Here is a 10662-nt window from a genome sequence, read left to right as displayed (position 1 = left end):
CAGACTCAGAGTCGCCCCTCCATCGCATCCACACCCCGTGGGGCCGGGCGGGGGCGTGGCCCACAGCACCCCTCCCCAGCCATGGGGCAGGACTCCTTCTGCTGGGGAAAGTGACAGACTCTCCACCCGGCCTCCTGTAGAAGCCCAGGGCAGGTACCCTGCTAGGCGGAGTCTCCCACTGCCCCCCTGGAATAACTCTACCCACTGGGTGACCGAGGATAATCCCACCGCCTGCCCTTGGGACTAGGCAGAGACTCACTCCAGGGGATGAGCTCTAACCCAGCAATGCACTTCGCGCTGGGAGGGCAGATATCGGTTCACCCTGCTGCTCCTTTTGCTGCAGAGAGTTGGGGGCAGACCAGTGCTTAATTTACAATGAAAGGGGTGCTGGGGCTCAAGCAATTTTTTCACATTTGTAACCCTTCTGTCAGTCAGAAGTGGCAGCAAGAAGGGCTGGGTTCAGTATCTAGGGATTCCTTTCTGACAATACAACACAAAAGTGACTGGAGGCCACACCTAGTGACCTGAGAATTACACACCACCCCCTGGGCACCTCTAAGAGGTAATACTTCCCCTCTCACAAGCACAGAGTCTGAGTGTAGAAAAAAAAACTATAAAAAGAGGGAAATAACTTAGCATTAATTTGGGAAAACACCACAAACAGGGTTCATAAACAGAAACCATGAACTAAAGCCTCACCCCCAAGGAGGTTGGGCAGTATTCTTTTCTCTCAGGTTCTTAAGTCCAGCGACCAAAAGTCCCTTTAACATGCCTGTCCCTTCTCTGCACCCCACTCACAGTTACTGTCCTCGGTCAGCACAGACCCAGACTTAAGAGGTGCATCTGCAGAGTTCACCTCCCACCCTGGGTGGAGAGGTGTACCAAGGCACCTTATTCACTCTGCTACCCTGGCACTCGCTCCCCGCTCCTCTTTGCCAGCTACCAGATTGACACTCCATGCCTCTTTGCCAGCCGCCCTGCTGGTCAAAGGCCGATTACCACACCTCTCTGTTGGGCTCTGCTCCAGTCCTCTCTGCCAGCCGATTGCTAACCCATCAGAACGTCTTCAGGTCCCACCACTTAACACAGCTCTCAGTGATTTCAGTTGTTAGTAGAGGAGCCTCACTGCTGGTACAGTGCACACTACTCAGTCTCTTGTATTAGAGACACTATCCCAAAGCAGGTCTAATGCTTAGACCTAGATATCAGAGATTTCAGCTCTACAGTGTGTAATAAAACTCTCAATTGAATCTAACTTAGCTCTTTTATTATGCAGTGGAGAGAGGAAAAATCAGATTATGTCTAAAACCCTGATGCTGGCATCTCTCCCTGTGGCTTTTGGAACCCATGTCCCCTACCTAGCAAGTGCCATTTAGTTGAGGGTAAGTCTCTCAATCAGGGTATGCCAAGTACAATTCTGTTGCCCTTGATTCACATAACAAAGATAACAGCCCTTTATTACTCCTGCCCCAATAACAAGGAGACAGGATCCAACACCAGCCAAAAGTGATAATTTTGGCAAGCAATCCCATCATGCTAATGAGCACCTAGGTGTGCCCATGCAAATGAGATCAGCTCCTGAAGTCCTCTTCCACAACTCATTACTAGATGTCAGGGGAGAGCTCATTCAGACTCTGTATCAAGCCCATAGGTGCTGAGGCTATGAACTGCTAAGCCTAGAGATGCTGGGGCTTAGCCCTGGTAAGCCCTGGCACAAATTAAGCACTGGAGCAAACTGGTCCCTCTGCTGGTGTGTGTGGGGTGGGGGAGCATAATAAGCCAGACTCATGGCACTGGCGCACAGGGAGAAGACTGTCCCATATTCCCTAGTCCTGGAGGATCCCTCCAACCATACGCACCACCTCCATGGGTGCTCCAGGGCTGGAGAACCCACGGGGAAAAAATGGTGGGTGCTCTGCACCTACCGGCAGCCAAGCGCCCCACCCCCCGCTGCCCCATCTCACCTCACCTCCACTTCCTTCCCTGAGTGCGTCGCTTCCCCACTTCTCCTCCCAGCGCTTGCCACCGCAAAACAGCTGTTTCATGGCGTAACAAGCTCTGGGAGGGAGAGGGGAGAAGCGGGGATGCGGCGCAGTCAGGGGAGGAGGTGGGGAAGAGGCGGGGCTGGGGCAGGGATTTGGGGAAGGGGTTGGAATAGGGGCAGGGAAGGGGTGGAGTTGGGGCGGGGACTTTGGGGAAGGGGTTGGAATGGGAGTGGGGCAGGGGCAGGCGGGGCAGGGGTGGAGTCAGGGTGGGGCTGGGGGAAGGGGGGGTTGAGCACCCACTGGCGTCTGTAAAAGTCGGCGCCTATGCCTCCAACCCCCAAAAGGGACAATACATTTTACCCCCTGTGAAAGCAGCAGTTTCCACTTTGAGTCCTGTCTGCAGCAGAAACATAGAGCTCACTATCCTCTGCAGTTACTGCTCCAGGAAGGGGTGGGAAGCAAAGTGTCTGGTGATTATTACTAAGGTGAGAGAAGCATATCTCTGTCTGCTCAGATGAAGTTCTTTCTGCCATTGCAGGTACCTCTTTGTCCAGCTAGTGTTAGGCCTGACTCTGACACATCTTAATGTGACTCTTGCTGCTTACCCTACAAAAATGCTCTCTGCACTAAGCACTTCAGGTCCTCTTAGCTCCCTCCCAAGGCCCAGAGGTGGCCAGGCCAAGTTGACACAGCACATTGCCAAAGGAGGAGGCTGCTGCCTCCCCTGCAGCACCAGCCAGCCCCTCCTCAGTGACCCACTGGGACAAACTCCCATGAGAAATGAGCCAGAGTCACCCACCACCTCTGTCCCCAAAGGAGATGGGACAGATACTCACCTCACTTCCCCAGAAACTCTCTTTCCCGTAGCTTCAGTGCAGAAACTTCTCAACTCTGCTCTTGCTATCTCTACTCACCTCCATGCCTGAAGCAGCAAGAACCAGATACCAAAGGACCAAATCCTGGTCCCACTGAAGTCAGTGGGAACTTGCTCATGGACTTCTGGTGGACCAGAATTTGATGCAGAGTAGTATAAGGCTTTTAGTGACATCCTTAAAACCTTTGCTGCTTGTGTTGGGCTGAGTCAGGACTAGAGAGGGGAGCTATCTTCACAATAACATACTGGCCTTCCCAGACCAATTTTAAATTATTTTACCAAGGACCTGAATGAGTTATGGAGATAAAAAAAAAGCCCTGCCAAAAGGAGAAACAAGATCAGGCATCTGAGGGAGCAGAGGAGAAATAAGGGAGCGGGGGGGGCGGGGGGAGGGGAGGGAAGACTTTAAAAACCTCAAATTCTGATGCAAGAGAGGAAGCTTGGAGGGAGAAGAAGAAACAAAGAAAAGCACCAGTTTGGTGCCAACCAAGAAACAACCTCAAACTGTACTCCAGAAATAGACTTTATACTGGCTTGAAGCACTTTTACTGACATAAGTCTTTCTGATTCTAATTCTTAAGGGTCATGTCACCCTGTTAGTTAGCCACAAAGGAGAAGCATTATAATTACTAAATATTTCAGTCCAAGGGCCTGGGAAAGCCACCATCCTTAAAGAAGCTATTATGTAGTAGCATGCATAGTTTGGTAGATTGGGAGCCAAGGATCCTGAGTCCTACTCCCAGCTACACCACTGGTAAACTCTGAGACTTTGATTTAACTTCTGTGAGTTTCCCCATCTGTAAAGTGTGGGGACTCCAAAATGCTTATCTACTTCACAGAGACAGTGTGGATTAATATTTGTAAGTCATAAGAAGATAAGAACGGCCATACTGGGTCAGACCAAAGGTCCACCTAGCCCAGTATCCTGTCTTCCGACAGTGGCCAATGTCAGGTGCCCCAGAGGGAATGAACAGAACAGGTAATCATCAAATGATCCATCCCATCGTCCATTCCCAGCTTCTGGCAAACAAAGGCTAGAGCCACCATCCCCGCCCATCCTGGCTAATAGTCATTGATGGACCTATCCTCTATGAATTTATCTAGTTCTTTTTTGAACCCTGTTATAGTTGTGGCCTTCACAACATCCTCTGGCAAAGAGTTCCACAGGTTGACCATGTGTTGTGTGAAGAAATACTTTCTTTGGTGTGTTTTAAACCTGCTGCCTATTATTACACCATACACCACAAAGCCACAATTAGGCTCCACTGCAGCACTTACATGACAGGTGGCAGCTGAAGTGGGCAGGAGTCAGGGAAAACCACTTGTGGTAAATTAATATTGACTAAGGAAACTAACTTCCAAAGACCAGTTTGTACACTTGGGTTCTACAGTAACAGTGGTGCTGGTAGGTCAAGCCACGTGCAGGGCTCATTTGCCATCACTTTGTGTCTATGGAATATCTAGGGCAACAAGGGCTTGAAAACAAAGCCATCAGTAGGGGAACCCATCTAATCATTACTAAAAGCAGATTTGGGCAGATACTACTTAGCATTCCCTGCCAGACCAACTTTTGGCATTCAATCAATGGGTCTTGTGTTGCACATGGGTGATGTTTTCAGTATTCACAGTAGAATGAGCCAAAATAACTGTTCTCTCAGGCTTGTCCTTTCAGAAAGACATCATGTCCCAAGCTGTCTTGATTTAAAGTAAAATTATTGAGACATTTCTTTCACTACTTTTTGTCCTATGTTAAACTAATTGTGCTAGTTTTCTCTATACAACAGGACCACTAAGACTCTTTGTCTCCTTCTTTTCTGCTACTTACTTATTGAGATTTGTACTAACTAAATAAAAGAGCGCTCATCTCAGGTGGTAGGTGCCTTTGACACACACACTTAAAATACAACTCATACATAAAGTCAGCAATTAATTCTCTGAGAGTATACTCTGGCAGAGTAAAAATAACCACAATCTCCACCAAATCCTTGTTGGAGTGCTCACTGGTCTCCCAACTCCCTACTAGTCACCTACCCTAAAGGTTAAAATCCAACTGTTGCAGACTAGGGTCAAGGGGAGTGGCGAGTTCCACAGTTGTGTGGCTCTAGCAGTAAATACCAGCAACTCTTTTTTCTTTTTATACCAATGGAATTTCAGCTCAGATGCCTGCTCTGATCACAGCAGTGGCCTTGTCTCATGAGGAAAGAGGCAGTATCTCAGTTGTCCCAAGTCCTATAGTCCTTTATATGACAAACCAACCTTAAAATCAGTCCAAAAACCAACTGTTCAGATCATAGAGCACAGGTTCTATATGTTCAGCCAAATGACATGCTGAGTAACAATTGAGCTGCTGAATTCTGCACCAGCTGCATTTGCCAGATAGATTTAAGATGCAGGCCCAAGTACAGTGCATTGCAGAACTCCACGGAAACTTGCAGAGGGTATTTTTACACCCTCTTTATTGTTTTTCCTACCTCTTTTGTTATTTTAACATTCTCCTTCTGTCTACTGAGAATGTAAGTTACACTCATTTTGCACAGATACCGATTAAGAACATAAGAATAGCCATACTGAGTGAGACCATTGGTCCCTTTAGCCCAGTATCCTGTCTTCCAACAGTAGCCAATACCAGGCACTTAAAGAATGAACAGAACAGGCAATTGTCAAGTGATCCATCCCGTCGTCCACTCCAAGCTTCTGGCAATCAGAGTCTAAAGACATTCAGAACATGGGGTTGCATCCCTGTCCATCTCGGCTAATCACCACTGATGTACCTATTTTCCATGAACTTATCTAGTTCTTTTTTGAACCCTGTTACAGTTTTGGCCTTCACACCATCCCCTGGCAATGAGTTCCATGGATTGACTGTGTGTTGTGTGAAGTAGTACTTCCTTTTGTTTGTTTTAAACCTGCTGCCTATTAATTTGAGTGACCCCAGGTGGTTGTGTTATGTGAAGGAGTAAACAACAATTCCTTATTCACTTTCTACACAAGTCACAATTTTACAGACCTCTATCATAACCCATCTTAGTCATCCCTTTTCCAAGCTGAAAAGTCCCAGTCTTTTTAATCGCTTCCCATATGGAAGCTGTTCCATAACCTTCATCATTTTTGTTCCCCTTCTCTGTACCTTTTACATTTCCAATGTATTTTTTTTTTGAGCTGGGGTGACCAGAAGGGCAAACAGTATTCCAGGTGTGGGTGCACCATATTTATGTAGTGGCATTATGATATTTTCTGTCTTCCATCCATTTCCTAATGGTTCCTAAAGTTTGCTTTTTTGACTGCCACTACACATTAAGCGGTTGTTTTCACAGAATTATCCACGAGTCCAAGATCTCTTTCTTGAATGGTGACAGCTAATTTAACCCCACTGTCCACCTCACTGTTTATCCCTTTTTCCAGATCATTTATGAATATGTTGAACAGTACAGGTCCCAGTACAGAACCCTGGGGGACACCACAATTTAACTCTCTCATTCTGAAAACTATCAGGGAGTAGCCATGTTAGTCTGTATCCACAAAAACAACAAGGAGTCCGGTGGCACCTTAAAGACTAACATTTATTTAAGCATAAGCTTTTGTGGGTAAAACCCCCCACAACTTCAGATGCAGCTGAAGAAGTGGGTTTTTACCCACAAAAGCTTATGCTCAAATAAATCTGTTAGTCTTTAAGGTGCCACCGGACTCCTTATTCTGAAAACTGACCATTTATTCCTATCCTTTGTTTCCGATCTTTTAACCAGTTACCAATCCATGAGAGAACCTTCCCTCCTATCCCATGACTGCTTACTTTGCTTAAGAGCTTTTGGTAAGGGGACTTATCAAAGGTTCTCTGAAAGTCCAAGTACATGACATTCACTGGATCACTCTTATCCACATTTGTAACCCCCTCAAAGAATTCTAGTAGATGGGTGAGGGATGATTTCCCTTTACAAAAGCCATGCTGACTCTTAGATAAACATGATTTGTTGGGTATCTATGTGTCTGATAATTCTGTTCTTTACTATAGTTTCAGCCAATTTGCCAGGTACTGAAGTTTGGTTAATAATCTAATTGGCAGGATTGCCTCTGCAGACTTTTTAAAAATTGGTGTCACATTAGATAGCCTCCAGTCATCAGGTACAGAAGCAGATTTAAATGATAGGTTACAGGGTGCTGTTAGTAGTTCTGCATTTTCATATTTGATTTCCTTCAGAACTGTTGGATGAATACCATCTGGTCCTGGTGACTTATTACTGTTTATCAATTTGTTCCAAAACCTCCTCTATTGACACCTCAATACGGGACAATTCCTCACATTTGTCACCTAAACAGAAGGGCCCAAGTGTAGGAATCTCCCTCGCAGCCTCTGCAGTGAAGACTGATGCAAAGAATTCATTTAGTTTCTCTGCACTGGCAATGACCTTATCTTCTTTGAGTGCTCTCTTATTGTCCATAGATTGCCAAACTAATTCAAAACACAACATTTTCTCACACCTTCACCCCTGGATCTTACCAGGATGTTATAACTGAATTTTAATTTCTGCAAGAAATATTTAAGAAAACTAGAATCAGTTCAAAGATGCCAAGGAAAAGTAGATAAGGTAGATTAAGAACAGACTCTCTTGATTAACTTAGAGCTTGTCTATATGAAGTTAGTTCGTGGCATGCTGGGATTTCAATCTACCTCGCCCTAGCATGCCACATACTGCATGTCCATGTACAGCCTGCTGACGCACCTTAGATGTTCCTTAGTGTGCTTTTACTGAGCCCAACTTGAAACAGGGCAGATCAAAGCATGCTAAGGAACTGTTGTGCACATCAGCAAGGTCCACACCAATAGTTACTGCACAGCCGCTTCTGGGGGGTAGATTTGCGGTAAATACACAGTAGCTATTCATGTAGAGAAGCTGTTAGTGAAAAAGAGCCTTTGTGTCAGGTTCAGCTCCATCTGTTCTGTTTCTGTGTTAAATGAATTGTAAAACAGAGATAGCAGTTATTGTAAATATCTCTCAGATAGCATGCAAGGGTGATGGAAGACTTTCCTTTTATGAAAGAAAGTATGTTGTGACCTCATTAGTTCTGTAAACTTAACCATATTTGGTAAAGATTAGAAGGGCCTACATGTCACACAGTATTTACCACATAGAGCCATCTATAGGGATTTCCTCAGACTCCAAAAGGATCTGACCCCTATAAGTAGCTATAGTACTTGAGCATTAAGAAGTTGATACAAATAACCCTGTTTGTTACCTAGTCTACACAGCTATTACATATGAGACAAATAATTCACAGTTAAAAAAAATCCACAGAGGAGAGGCAGTGATCTTAGTTTAATCTTTACAAAAGCAGCCAGAAAGGGATCAAGCTTTAGTGGCCATAACAAGTTTCATAACAATTATTATAACTTATTTCTTATTTTCTCTATGCACCTGGCAGACAGAGAAATGCGTATGACCAAAGAAAAGTGTGCAACAAACAAAAATTGAGCATCAAAAGGTAAAGAACCAGTGGCAGGGATTTTAAAGTCATAGAACTAAGTTAATACTCAGCAGAGCAAATGTAGTTTTGCAAAATATCTGGAGTCACTAAATTCTTTTGGACATTATATACCATATCTATTCAAATGCTGTAACAACATTCAATTGGAAGGCAGAGAACACCTATTTGAATGTTACAACATTAAAATGAAAGGTAGGAATTGGCAAGGCAGAGTGGGGCAGTTTTTCCTTTTAAATAGCTATGTGAAAAAGCAAACAAAAGGACTTATTACAAGTATTCTGAGGGGGTGAGAAATGAATTCTAACAATCTTGTAAGTAAATGTCTAATGAACAAGTCACTTGTACTGCTTTATGTTACAAAGGGAAAGGGGCAGTCAAAATTCTTTCACCACATGAATTGCCACCACAATTGCAGATCCAGACCCTTCAATGCTGGGTGTCCGCATTGAGTCTGAGTCAGCTACCTAAGATTTATCAAACAATCTACTAGAAGCAATAAATTCTGAATCAGGTAGATTACAGAACACCTTGTTCTGATTGAAGAATAAAGCAGAGTCCCTTGATATGAAAGTGAATAATCTGGACACACACATTTTGTTGTTTTGAGACAACATACTTGTGAGAATGGAAGAGCTGGAAGATTATGCTGAAGGATGCAGTAACTGAGAAAGCTTTGGAGTGAGGCAGGCAGTCGAGAACTGTTTAGTGATCTTGGAAACCATGGGCAGAAATCAGGATAACCATACTTCTTGACATTCTTTATAACATACATGGCTGCCCTAATTATTAGAGCCTAATTGACTAGGTAGAGAATAGAACCACATGTAGCTAATGAGAGGAAAGACTGTCCCGAGGTTAGGACACTAGCCTAGGAGATGACACAAGAGGGTTCAATTGCCAACTATACTACAGATATTCTGTGTGACCCTGGGCAAGTCACTTAACCTTTCTGTGTCTTAGGTCCCATCTGTAAAATGGGGATAATAGCACTTACCTACTCATAGGCAAACAGGTATAGTCAGTCTTTATATTTACTGCAGCATTTGCTGGTGTGAGGGATAAAGAATGCAAGTTGGCAGCTGCTCAGAAACCAAGGTACCCGACTCTAGAGGGGAATAAACAGCTTATGTACTTAGGCTTACCCATCACTACGGCCCAGAAGAACAAAGTGCATCAGGTGAAGTAAGCTTTCATAATACTCCTCTATACAGTATACTCCCATGTATCTGAAACCCAAATGTACCAAATATCCGAATCCCTTCCTTGTCCCAAGTGTATCTCATGCTGGGGGAAAAGGAAGGGATACAGATAACATGAAACTTTGGACAACAGGGCAGAGACCCCTGGCCAAGAATTGGAGGAGGAAGAGGACAAGCCCCTGGCTGTAGGGGAGGCCACCCTGCTGCTGAATGACTCCTACAGCAGTACAGGAAGCCTCTGCAGTCCTGCTGTCACAGAAGTGTGAGAGGAGGCCATTACAGCAGAGCTGCGGAGGGCTCCCTGTGCTGCCAATCCCCACAGATGCAATGTACAGAGAAGGCTATAATCCTGGTGGTGCACAGCAGAGTCCTGTTCAGGGGTCTCTCTTTTGGCCCACATGGATGAGGTGTCACCAGCCCTGCAGCAGTGCAGGGAGCCCTCTGCAGCAGTGCTGTCATGGGACTGAGTGAATGGGGCAGAGCAGACACCCCAGCCAGGAATGCAAGAAGGACGACGAATCCCTGGCCAGGGGAGAGGCCCCCCGCTGCTGAATGTCTCCTGCCCCTTTGGTACTCTGAACTCCCGATTATCCAAATAAAATCTATGTGCCCCATGTTATCTGGATACTCAGGAATACACTATGGTTAGAATAGGACTTTCAGCCTAAAATAATTTTACAACCCATTATCTTTTTAGTTTGAAAAGCTCTTTGGGATGAAAGACCTCCTTTGAATGTATTTTATTCCGAAAGCTTGTTTAGTAAGACCACTTGTTCTTCTGGTGACTGAGTCTGGTGTTCAGGAGGTTGAAGAGCAGTGTCCTGAACCAGCTTCAAGACTCAAGTGGCACTTCCCTCAGATGGGAGCTGCAGGTGCAGATTTAAATGAGACTACAGTAAAATAAATCTTACCTCTGCTTTCCTAGTAACAGGGCTAATAGAGTAGCAATGTTCTACTTACATTACTGTCACATTCAGAAATTTTTTTCCCCCCAACAGCAGTGAAAACCCTTTCCAAAATGTTTACCAGGATTCAAATGAGTTGCATCTTTCAGCTACTTGTTTGATTGTTAAAGAGCTGTGAGATTCCTCTCTAGATGAGTGGCTTCAGGTCAGCTTTATTT

The sequence above is a fragment of the Chelonia mydas genome, chromosome 3, assembly GCF_015237465.2.
Source record: "Chelonia mydas isolate rCheMyd1 chromosome 3, rCheMyd1.pri.v2, whole genome shotgun sequence".
Taxonomy (NCBI): Eukaryota; Metazoa; Chordata; order Testudines; family Cheloniidae; genus Chelonia; species Chelonia mydas.
This window is presented reverse-complemented; position numbering follows the sequence as displayed.